General features: G+C 44.8%; 1 pseudogene; it reads right to left on the reverse strand.

Annotated features, from left to right (window-relative positions):
• Positions 1–5,994: 5,994 nt before the first annotated feature.
• LOC118839298 lies at positions 5,995–6,415 on the reverse strand (annotated as a pseudogene).
• Between the last annotated feature and the right edge of the window lie 5,892 nt (positions 6,416–12,307).

The raw sequence follows: 12,307 nt of genomic DNA on the forward strand, positions 1-12,307 counted from the left end.
AGTTCTTTTAGTACTGCTTTATCAGTAAAGTACAGGAGGCAAAGAAAATTATCTGAACCACTGGTTTTCAGCCCAATTAATATCTTCCCCACCCCAGCCCTTACTCAAGGGACCCATTGCTTAGGCTGCTGAGACCCACCTCCTAAAAAATCAGCAACGGTGAAACCCCCAAGGATAAAAGGGATTGCCAGCTCACAGATCTGGTAGCCTCTGTGTTGAGAAGCTAAACCCAAGACTGGGGGCTTTGACCATGAGAAGAAAGAAGGGCAATGATACAGTGCTCATATTGAGAAAACACTCTAAGGTCACAAAGTAGTTTACAGGCGTGAAACGGGTGGCTACAGAGGGACTGGAACAACAGAGGTTACCAGTAAATCTACCCTCCTTGCCTCCATCCAATAGGAGCTGCTGTGTAGTCTTTGGACTGGGATTAGGGCCAGGATGGACAAGTCACTTGGGAAAGACACAAAGGATAGTCACCATCACTTGACATCCAAAGGCCAGTGGTTGGAAATGTGGGGGAAAATAGAATGTCAAATGTAGAAGGGACCTTAAAACACAATGTCAGAGCTGGAAGGGATCTTAGAATACAGAATGTTGAAGTTAGGAGGGATTTTTAGAACATAAAATTTCAGAGCTGGAAAGAATTTTACTTCAATATGCCCATTTTACAGATGAAGAAACTGAGTCCCTGAGAAAGGAGCAGCTTTGTCTGAGGTCATGCAAGGTATTAGTTATCCTTCCTATCCTAGAAAAGAAGGGAGTTTCTGATCCTCCCTGCCTCCACTCATTGTCTGGGGAACCTTCGGCCTCAAGGTTACATGTGGCCCTCTAGGTTCTCTTAATAAAAGGATCTGTTCTGTCTAACTTGGACTCAGTTAAGGACCTAGAAGTCCACATGTGGCCTCAAGGCTACAGGTTCTCCACCCCTAGAATCTTTCTCAATGGAAAATCAGCAAGATTCCTGAGCTCCTTTTTAAGAAACAAAATCTTGGTGGCTTGAGTCACCAGGAGTCAAGAGAGCTGAATTCAAATCTTGCCTTGTTCACCATTCACAGTGATCTTGGACAAATTGCTTTAGCTTCTTGGTGCCATATGACAAAAACCTGGGTAATAAAGCCAGCTCCTCCGCATGCTCCCAGGAGACCAGTAGGGTGATGATGAATTCTATCTTAAAAGTCTGTCAGGGGCTCTGAGCTGAAGAGAAGAGGTGTTATGTCACCAGCCAGGTGTTTCTATTGGAAGGATAAGGTGCTAAGTCTATACCTCCAGTCTCTCCTAAGTGGTCGTTTGGCCACCTGGAATATGACAGCCCCAAGTGCTAATTGTATCATACAACACCCCCATCTCAGCATCTTCCAGAAAAAACACTGATCCAATTAACATGGATTGAGTGACCCCAATGTGTCTTTCACGTTGATGATTTTGTCCAATGGAATTGTTTTCCTTTCCTCCACTCTCCTTTCAGCTTGGTTGCCATGCCCACATGAGGTCAGAGAAAAAGCAGAGGGAAAGAAGGGCTCTTCCTGAACAGAAGTAAAATCTGGGGAAGGCTGGAAACAAGACATCTTGAGATGGGGTTGGAGATGCAGGTGCGGGGAGATGGTGGGGAGAAGAGAGAGGGCTGGGGGAATTAAAGGAGCCAGAGTCATCAAATATCAAAGTCAGAAGGACCTTTAGAACAGAGCAAGTCAGAGCTGGGAGGACCCTTAGAACCCAGAATGGCAGAGCTGAGAAGGGCCTTAGAACAGAGAATGTCAGAACTGGGAGGGCCCAGCTGGGAGGGCCCTTAGGACAAAGAATGTCAGATTTGAGAGAGACCTTAGAACATAGAATGCCATAGTTGGGAGGGACCTTAGAACATAGAATGTTAGAACGTAGAGTTGTCAGAACAGAAGATACTTTAAAGATGATCTTGAATGAACGCCCTCATTTCAGAAATGGGAAAGCTGGGGCTAAGAGAGAACTGAGCTACCCAATTTCCCGCAGTGACTTCTCTGCAAAGCTGGGCCTGGTGCCCTCATCTCCACACAGCTGGCCCAGCATCCTCAGCACTCCATAGGCCCTCTCCCAGCATCTGCTGACCATGATTCCGAATCTCAAAACTAATCTGGCTCGGGACAGGAAGCCCCAGGTAGAAAGATGCAACAGGCATCCTAATATGTGCCATGACCTCCCTGATGGTGGTTTGCAGACACACATGGGCCTTCCCAGACCAGCTGTCATGAGTCCATTTCTATGCAGAGAGACTGGAAATAGATTTAGATTGTGTTTGCCCAGTGAGATCTCACCTGGAATTGGGAAGGTTGAAGCAAAACCTCCATAGAAGCCTCCTAATGAGCGCACACACACACACACACACACACACACACACACACGGCTCTAGTGAAGCACTTTTAGGCATTCCTGGCTCCCACTAGGCCCTGCCTCAACTGTTGTTGTTGTTTTAGTCCTGTCTGACTCTCTGTGACCCCATTTGGTCAGGACAGGACAGGAGTTTGTCATTTCCTCCTCCAGCTCATTTTACAGATGAGGAAACTAAGGCAAATAGGGTGAAGTGACTTACCCAGGGCCACACAGCTAGGAAATGTCTGAGGCCAGATTTGAACTCAGGAAGATGAGTCTTCCTGACTCCAGGCCCGATGTTCTATCCACTGTGCCAAGTAGCTTTCTGCCTCAGTATAGAGATACCCAGATTTTCCTATACGTAGGAACAATTTAGAGAGAAATTCGTTCATTCCGGAAACATTTAAGTGCCTAGAGGCAGCTGGTGACACAATGTTAGAGTTCTGCTCCTGGAGTCAGAAAGACCAGAGTTCAAATCTGACCTCAAATATTTAGTAGCTATGTGTGACACTGAACAAGTCACTTAATCTCCCTGCCTTAGTATCCTCTACTGTAAAATGAGGATAATAAAGGCACCAGCTCTTGGGGTTGTTGAGAAGATAATAAGATAACATTTGTAAAATGGGGGGCAGCTAGGTGGCACACTGAGTAGAGCACTGGCCCTGGAGTCAAGAGGACCTGAGTTCAAATCCGACCTCAGACGCTTGACACACTTACTAGCTGTGTGACCTTGGGCAAGTCACTTGACCCCAGTTGCCCTGCCTTGCCCCCCTCCAAAAAAATTTGTAAAATGCTACATACAACAGCTCCTACTACAGTATTCCATGTGCTGTGCTAGGCTCTAGGACCTCAGAATTAGCTTTTCTTAAGGTGTGTGTGTGTGTGTGTGTGTGTGTGTGTGTGTGTGTGTGTGTGTATGGACCCCTCAGTTAGTCTGGCAAGTCTATGGACTTCATCTCCATTGCTTCCTCCTGTACATTGGTATCCAAGAGCATCGATAAATCTCTGGTAGCAGCTCCATCCAACACACAGGGGGCTTTTGAAGGCAGGGATTGTTTCACTGATGTCTTTGTATCCCCATCACCTGGTACAGTGCCTGGCACTTAATAAATCCCAATTGACGGATTGATTCCTTTGCATGCTTCCAGAGCAGGCTTCAGGCTCACTGGCTGTCTATCTATCCTTTACTCTCAATACATGACCAGGCCCCTTCTTTTACCATTGAGAAGATTAAAATTGATCCCGTATCGTTTTCTTATTGATCCTATTTACAAGGAATCGATTTTGCCCTCTAACGTCTTAAGTCATGGTCCTCTGTCTCTGAATTTGGTTCAGACTTCAGCTGGCTTGTAATGGGTTAAGTTTTAAAAACCTAGCTCTTCTTACCTCAAGGAATTTCCCTAACCTTGAGGAGAAACTGGGGAAGAAAGCAAGGGAGTTTAGGCCTGATATCTTTATTCTACCAGGCTATCCTTCCAGGATGTCTAGTTTGCTGTCCGAAAGTCTGGGCCACTGTAGACAACGAGCCCTTCTTAGTCTCTTGAGAGAAGAAGGGAGGTGTTGCTAGTCCCCATTACCAAACTTCCAACCAATCATGTTGTTCCCTGAGCCCCATCTCTATAACCAGTCATGTTGCCATCTATTCCCATGACATCATCTATCCTGTTCTGTTCTTTGTTCTCTACTCCCCAAAACCCATCTAAAGGGAGCTGTCTTTTTCGTGACTCTGTGCCATTAATGGAGGCCGTTCATTGACCCCATTTATTGACAGGTAGCATGCCTTTGCCAATAAATGATATCTTGTGCAAAAACCTGCCTCAGTTTACCCTTTTGTTAAAATTCAATCATGACGCCCTTGTGAATGTTCTTGCTGCCTGGCCCTGCCCTCTCTTAGTCTACTTTCCTGTAAAATCTTTGCCATCTGTAAAATGAGGAAGGTGCATTAGATTATCTCCAAAGTTCTTATGGACAATTTTCTAATGCAGAACACATCTTCACAGTCATACAGTGAGGAATGCAAGAGCCCTATGTGCTTATAATTTGTTGATTTATTTTTTTAATGGCATTTGATTCAGTAGGAAAAAACAGCCACAAAGACTCTCTTCCAGCAAGGGCCAGGAAGCCTCCCCCAAGCAAGTCTGACTCATGCCCCAGAGACCGAGTAAAATGGCAGAGCTTCCAGAGACTGAGGTCCCTGCTATTTCTATCTTTCTATGGGGAAAGGACTAACCAGAGAGTGTCCCTTACCTACTTCATCCCAACCCAGACCCCACTGATAGCTTCGGCTGACTGCTGAGTGGAGGAAGAGTGTTCAGGATAGGAGCCATGGCACTCTGGGTAAGTTACTTTACCCCTTTGTACCTCAGTTTCCTCATATGTAAAATGAGGAGATGGATTATATGGCTTCTGAGGCACCTCTAGATCCAATGATCAAAACCTCTCAAGGAAGGAAGGAAATGAGCATTTATTAAACATTTATTATGTGCCAGACACTGTGCTTGGCACTTTCCAAATATGACCTCATTTGATTCCTACAGCAATCCTAAGATTCTCACAGCAACCCCATTTTACAGATGAGGAAACTGAGGCAAGCAGAAGTTACGTGGCTTGCCCAGTGTCACATAGTTGGTAACTCAGGTCATCCTGACTCCAGCCCCTGTGCTCTATCTGCTGCACAGCTGCCTTTCAAGGACTGACCTCTTCCTTCACTGAGCACAGCTTAGCCTTTATCCTGTTGGGCAGGCTGTGCTGAAACCTAGATAGGAAGCCAGCCAGGAAGCAAAGCAGCACTGTGTACTTTCTCATTCCTGTACCCCACAGGGAGAATGACCAGCCCTAGCCCCATCAGAGGTTAAGGCTGTATCTACCCACATAAAGTCTTTAAAGGGAAATTACATTATAGAGGCAGTGTTATGGGGTGAATAAAGCATGGGCGTGGGAGTGGGAAGCCCCAGATTTAATTTTTGACTCTTTGACTAACTAGCTGTGTGACTTTTGCCAACTCACTTGCATTCTGTGAGCCTCAGTTCAGCCATCCACAAAATGGGGTGGGGGGGAGACAGAACAAGGAAAAGATGGTCCCTTGGTCCCTTCAAAGTTCTAACATTCTGTGTTCTAAGATCTCTTCTGTCTCTGACATGCTATGTTGATTAGAAATGACATTTCTATGCAAAGAAATGCATTATATGTAATACATTTATATATGTGAGTGTATATGTATATATATATATATATATATCATCTGAGCATCACAAGTTTATGAGTATTAGGAATACTATAATCCCCATTTTATGGATAAGAAAATGAGACTGAGAGGTGAAGTGACTTGACCAAGGTCATACAGCTTGAAGGAATCAGAGGAGGAATTTGAATCTAGGTCTTCTTGGCTCCATGTCTAGTACTCTAGCCATCAGGCAACACTACCTCTCCATGTTCTAAAGTTCCTCCCCACTCTAAAATTCCATATTCTAAGGCCCCTTCCAGCTCTGACAGTCTGTTTTTAAGCATATCTGATTCTGACTCTAGTATTCTATGTTCTAACGTCTTTTTCCTAAGGGCTAACATTAACATTCTAAATTCTTTTTTTTTTAACTGTAAGGGTCGTATAGCAAATTTATTGCAAAAAGGCCCATAATCCCAGCAGTTGTCTTATCGATAGGATTTCTGACAGTGAGCCCAGGCCCCAGGGCTGCCAAACTTCTTGGACTCACAGTGCCGAGGGTCAGCCACCAGCAGAGTTCGGTCATACTGGATAAGGATGTCTTTTATTTCCTTCTTGGAGGCCTCGTCCACATATTTCTGGTAATAAGCCACCAGGGCTTTGGAGATGGATGGCCGGATAGCATAAATCTGGACAACATGGCCTCCTCCTTTCACACGAACTGGATATCTACTCCAGCAAAACATTCCTTGCCCAGTAAGAGGGCAGGCTCCAGCAGCTTGTACTACAGGGTGCGAGGCTCAGTCATCCCTAGTGGTCGCCCATTTACCTTAATCAGCCCATTGCCTCTCTTGCAGTTTTATTTTCCCCGAAGACCTGGATGGACTGAAGCAGCCCCTTGGACGGCATGCTGCTGGCGAGTGGCGCAGGCCCAGAACCGGGCCGGAGGTGGAGAAGGAGGCAAAGGAGGCGGCGGTGGTGGAGGCAGCAGAAGCCGGAGACTAGAGCTCCTCACCCGTGCAGCGCTGAAGCACAAAAGGCCATATTCTATATTGTAATGTCTCTTCAGTCAGCTAGCATTAAGCATCTACTATGTGCCAGGTACTGCTGTGTCTGAGGCAGCTAGGTAGCTCGGTGACTAGAGCTTGTTAGGAAGATCTGAGTTCAAAAATGACCTCGGATACTAGCTGTGTGACCCTGGGCAAGTCACTTCTCCTCTGTTTGCCTTTATCCCCTGGAGAAGGAAATTGCAAACCGCTCCAGGATTTTTGCCAAGAAAACCCCATGGACAGCATTGGAGTGCTGTGGTTCCCAGATCACAGAGTGGGACATGCCTGAATGACAACAAATGTGCCCTAAGTAATGGTGAGAGAAAGAAAGGCAAAAGACAGTCTCTGCTCTGGGGGAGCTCACAATCTAAGAGACAGACAGGATGAATTGGGAATGATCTCAGCATGAAGGCACTTAGATTGAGGGGAATTGGGAAAGGTTTCATGTAGAAGGTGTGGCTTTAGGTGAGACCTCAAGGAAGCCAGGGGAGCTGAGAGGCTGTAGCTGGTTGTTGTTGGGTTTGTCCTTCCTTGTCAAAGAGATCCATGACATCAGGGAAATGATGACATGACTTGCAATTGACTTTGATTTGCGTGAGAGAGGGCTGTGCAAGGTCGCCAGCCTCACTTTCTCCTCCAGAGCCATCTGGGTGCAGTGACCTGATATTCACCAGGATGACTGGAGATGGACCAGGATGCATTGGGAGACCGCTGGGAGGCAGAGAAGAGGAGGAGGAAGAGGAGAGTTCCAGGCATGGGAGAGAGCCAGAGAAAATGCCCAGAGTCAAGAAAATAGTATATGGTATAAGGAACATCGAGAAGGTAAGCTCCAACATTCCATGATTCCAAAGACTGGTTAGTAAGCTACTACAGTTACTAAATGTTTTTAAATAGTTTACAAATGGACAGAATTCAGCTGATTGCTTCCAAAATATCAGATGGATTTTCTACCAGTGTGACCATAGGCAAGGGATATAATCTTTCTAGACCCGTTTCCTCAGCTATAGACTAGTTCTAAGGACCTTCCTGCCTCTAAATCCTATGCTCCTGTGAATACAACTTGTTACTTTTGTTACTTAATTTTTTTGTTACCTATTTGTTACTTAAAGATAACTTGTCACTTATTTGTTACTTAAAGATAATTTGTTACTTAAAAACTTGTTAAAGATTAGCTTCCTTTTTAATTGAGTTCAACCAGTTGTTATCCAATCTCAAACTGATGAACAGAATTTAATTGGTTTTCTCTTTCCCAAAATAAGTCTGTGTTTTGTTGCTGTTCAGTCTTGTCTGACATTTGGAGTTTTCTTGGCAAAGATACTGGAATGGTTTGCCATTTCCTTCTCCAGCCCATTTTACAGGTGAAGAAACTAAGGCAGAGTGAAGTGACTTGCCCAGAGTCACACAACTAGTAAGCGTCTGAAGCCAGATTTGAACTCATGGAGATGAGTCTTCCTGATTCCAAGTCCAGTGATCTATCCACTGCACATTGCCAACAACTAAATCACAAGCCCAGCTGGGAAGTGTGAGGACATCCTGCTATCCCCCTTGGCCAGAGCGCCACTCTACTTATCGGGCTGTTTGTTTGTAAGGGAGAGGGTCCAGCAGACAGATGATGGTGGTGGCTACAAATTGACTGTTCTTCAGGGCGCTGCTCCAAGCTTGTCTGTTTGAAAAAGAGGTCAGTGGCAGAGTTTCTGCATTGCGGAGCCCACAGGCTAGCGGGGAAGGAACTTGCCTGAGGAAGCTCCTCTGGTCCCATGCTGACAAACCTGATGACTATTATCGGGATGATTATTGATAGGCTGAGCAGGGTGGCTCTGGCATTTGATAAAACGTGGAAAGACCGACATTGTCTGCTCCGTGCGGTTTCGGATCCTGGCTGGAAGATGGGAATGGAGCTCTGTGATTAGGGAGATGGGTAGCAAAGACTGGGATGAAGCAGTAAACCCCATGGAGGGATTGGAAAGAGGAGAGGGAGGGCAGAAGAGCGGCAGAAGAGAGAATGGTCAAAGCCATGCTCATTTGTTATTATGTGTGGAAAGGTGCTGAGAACAAGGAATGTCAGGGCTAGGAGGAAGCCTGAAACAGAGAATGTAGAGCTGGGAGGAAACTTAGAACACAGAATGTCAAAGCTGGGAGGGAACTTAGAACACAGAATATTCTCTTTTTTACATATTTTATTTTTCCCCAACTTCATGTAAAAAGAATTTTTAACATTCTTTTTTTTTTATTTTGAGTTCCAAATTCTCTCTTTCCTTCCCTCCTTCCCCTCCTCCTTCATCGAGAAGGCAAGCAATTTGATATAGGTTATACTTGTGCGGTCAGGCAAAACATATTTCCATATTGGTCATGTTGTGAAAGAAAACAGACCAAAAAACTCAAGAAAAATAAAGTTTGAATTTTTTTAAGTATGCTTCGATCTACATTCAGACTTCATCATTTCTTTCTCTAGAGGCAGATTACATTTTTCATAAGTCCTTCCGAATTGTCTTGGATAATTGCTGCTGCTGAGAAGAGTGAAGTCATTTACAGTTGATCATCAGGCAATGTTGCCATTACAGTGTACACTGTTCTCCTGGTTCTGCTTACTTCACTTTGCCATAGTTCATGTTAAGTCTTTCCAGGTTTTTCTGAAAGCATCCTGTTTGTCATTTCTTAATGTACAATAATATTCCATCACAGTCACATACCACAACTTGTTCAGCCATTCCCCAATTCATAAACATCCCCTCAGTGTCCAATTCTTTGCCACCACTAAAAGAGCTGCTATAAATACTTGTGTATATATTTGTCCTTTTCCTTTTTGTTTTTTATGTCTTTGGGATACAGACCTAGTATCAATATTGCTGGGGCAAAAGGTATCTATAGTTTTATGGCCCTTTGGATATAATTCCAAATTGCTCTCCAGAATGGTTGAATCAGTTCACAACTACCGACAATGCAATTGTGTCTCAATTTTCCCACATCTCCTCCAACATTTGTCATTTTCCTTTTCTTGTTATATTAGCCTATCTGATAGGTTTGGGGGGATACCTCAGAGCTGTTTTAATTTGCATTCCTCTAATCAATAGAGATTTTGAAAACAAAATATTCAATCTAGAACATTCTTACAATATAGAACATTAGAATCTAGGTGTGTGCTGTGCTCAGGAAGGACTAGCACCTCTGGCGTGAAGGCTCCTGAGCCCTTTTCAGGGCTGCCCTAGTCCACTAGTCACCCAATTCTCACCTGCGGCTCCAACAAGCTGCAGCATGTGTAGTACCCACACCATGGTAAAACCATTTGGGTCAACAGGCTAAACCAAGATGACAGTAATAGATAGGTTTGAGGTGAGTTGGGGAATGTCTACCCCGAGCATGTGAAGAATTCCCCCCAGGAGAATGGGAGAATGAGAACAATTTGTTCCAACAGTCATGAAGATGGCTGAAGCAAGCCCTGTGGAGTGCTTAGAGCTTGGTCTGAAATCAAGGTGGTGAAATAGATAGAGCACCGGCCCTGAGGAGAAGAGGACTTGAGTTCAAATCCAGCCTCAAATGTTTACTAGCTGTGTGTGACCCTGGTCAAGTCACTTAATCCTGATTGCCTCAAAAAGAAAGATGCCATGGTCATGTACTGACTGTATGCCAGGAGCCATTGCCAATCATTCTTGACTTTTGTCTTGCCACTGGACTTCAATGACTCTGGAAGAGAGAGTGATGCTCGTGACTTTGTGCAACTCTGCCTCACTTAAATCCAGCTCATGCACGAGTCAGGACGTCACCCCATGATGTCATTGGTCCTCTTGGAAAATGAAGGACAAGCAACAACAATCCCTTGTGCGTAATTCTATTCTCTGGGGAGAAGCAAAGTCTCTTCTCCATCCAAGGTAGCCTTTCCAATAACTGATGGTAGCTCCCAATACTCCAGATCTTGTCTGACCAGGGAACAGTGGAGCAGCTGTCATCTCTCAATACGGACATCATTCTCTTCTCAATACCATCTAGGAGAGTATTAGTGTTAGGGGCTACCTTGTCATATTGTGTGGATGGTTAATGAACTTTCAGGGCACTAAAGCCTACCATCTTTTTCCACATAAATTATTGTCTAGTGTAGGCAAGTGCCCCCCTCCATGTCTGAGGAGTAGAAATAATGCTGGCACTAGAGTCAGAAGATCTGAGTTCAAATCTCACTTCAGCTCCTGGCTACTGTGTGACATTTGGCACATCACTCCCCCTTTCTGGGCCTTTCAAAATAAGACTAATTGGTCTCGTATGGCTGTAGATCTGTGGTCCAACCCTTCCCTCTTGCATTTGTGAAGTTTATTTTTTAACCCTATCCATATTCAAGTTCACCTCGTCAGATCTGGCCCATCATCCTGCCTGCTGAGACCTTTTTAGATCCTGACACCATCAACCAACACCTTAGCTCTTCTTTCTGGCTTCATCTGAGCTGCAAATTTGACAAATATGCCACCTGTGCTCCTAACCAGAGCACCAGAGACCTAGAGCTGGGAGGAGCCCTAAGTCCAACAGACTAGCAATCTCCCTCCAAGTGGGCATCACGCCATAGACCAAATTCTCATGCCAGTCACTTGACAAGCTAAGTCCATTTCACTGTGTGATAACCTCCCCTGTATCTCCCCATCGTGAACCCAAGTACAGGTGGAGAAATTCTGTAGAGTTCAAAGGGAACATAAGAATCATGTAATCTAACCACCTTTTTCTCATAGACAGAGAAACTGAGGCCCAGATGGATGAAGAGAATTGCTCATGGTCACTCAGTTAGTCAAGAACAGAACTGGGTCTAACATGGAGTCTCGGGAAACGAGGAGGGAGAGGGGAAGCAAATCTGGAGACCTGTGTGGAAGACATTGTTGCAGATATTCATGTCAGTAAGGCCTGACCAGGTAATGGTGATAAGAGCATTGCATTTGTAACCAGGAGGACCTGGGTTCGAATCTTGATGGTTGTGACCATGAGCAAGTGGCTACCTTCCTCTGGATGTCTGTAAAACGGGAGTTGGAGGGGTCAGGTAGACAAGATCAGTGGGGTCAAATGCAAGTAGAAACTGGAAATAAACTGTAAAGCCTTCTTCTTGTTCAAGAATAACAGCATATCTATGTTCTATTGTATTTTTATTTAGTTAGTTACATATCTCCCAATAACATTTTAATGTTCAGCCCTACCTAAGAGTGTTGCTGTGATTGTTATGCAGAAACTGCATCTCACTCCCTCTGTGCGTGTGCACATGTAGACACGCGTGTGCGCCCACATATCCAACCCTATAGGATTCTGGAATGTTGTGTTCATCTGGGGACAACACGGTTTGAGAAGGACAATGATAACCTGAAAAGGAAAATGACAAATGTTGGAGGAGATGTGGGAAAATTGAGACACAATTGCATTGTCGGTAGTTGTGAACTGATTCAACCATTCTGGAGAGCAATTTGGAATTATGTCCAATCATGTTGAAGTTGAAGGAATTGGGCATGTTCAGCGTAAAGAGAAAACTTGGGGGCATATGACAGCTGGCTCCAAGTATCTGAAGGGCTGGTCTGTGGAAAGATCAGACTTGTTCTCTTGAGCCCCACAGAACAAGCCTTGGAACAATGGATGGTGATCACAAAGAGGATTGTTTGGCTTAATAATGCCAAGGAAAACTTTCCAGTAAAGGCAGCTCTCCATAAATGGCACCAGCTGCCTCAGGAGGTAGTGAGCTCCTCATCACTGGAAGGGTTTGAGCAGAGACCAGATTCTCCATAAGTTGGGTATG

This window comes from Trichosurus vulpecula, chromosome 2, assembly GCF_011100635.1.
Source record: "Trichosurus vulpecula isolate mTriVul1 chromosome 2, mTriVul1.pri, whole genome shotgun sequence".
Taxonomy (NCBI): Eukaryota; Metazoa; Chordata; class Mammalia; order Diprotodontia; family Phalangeridae; genus Trichosurus; species Trichosurus vulpecula.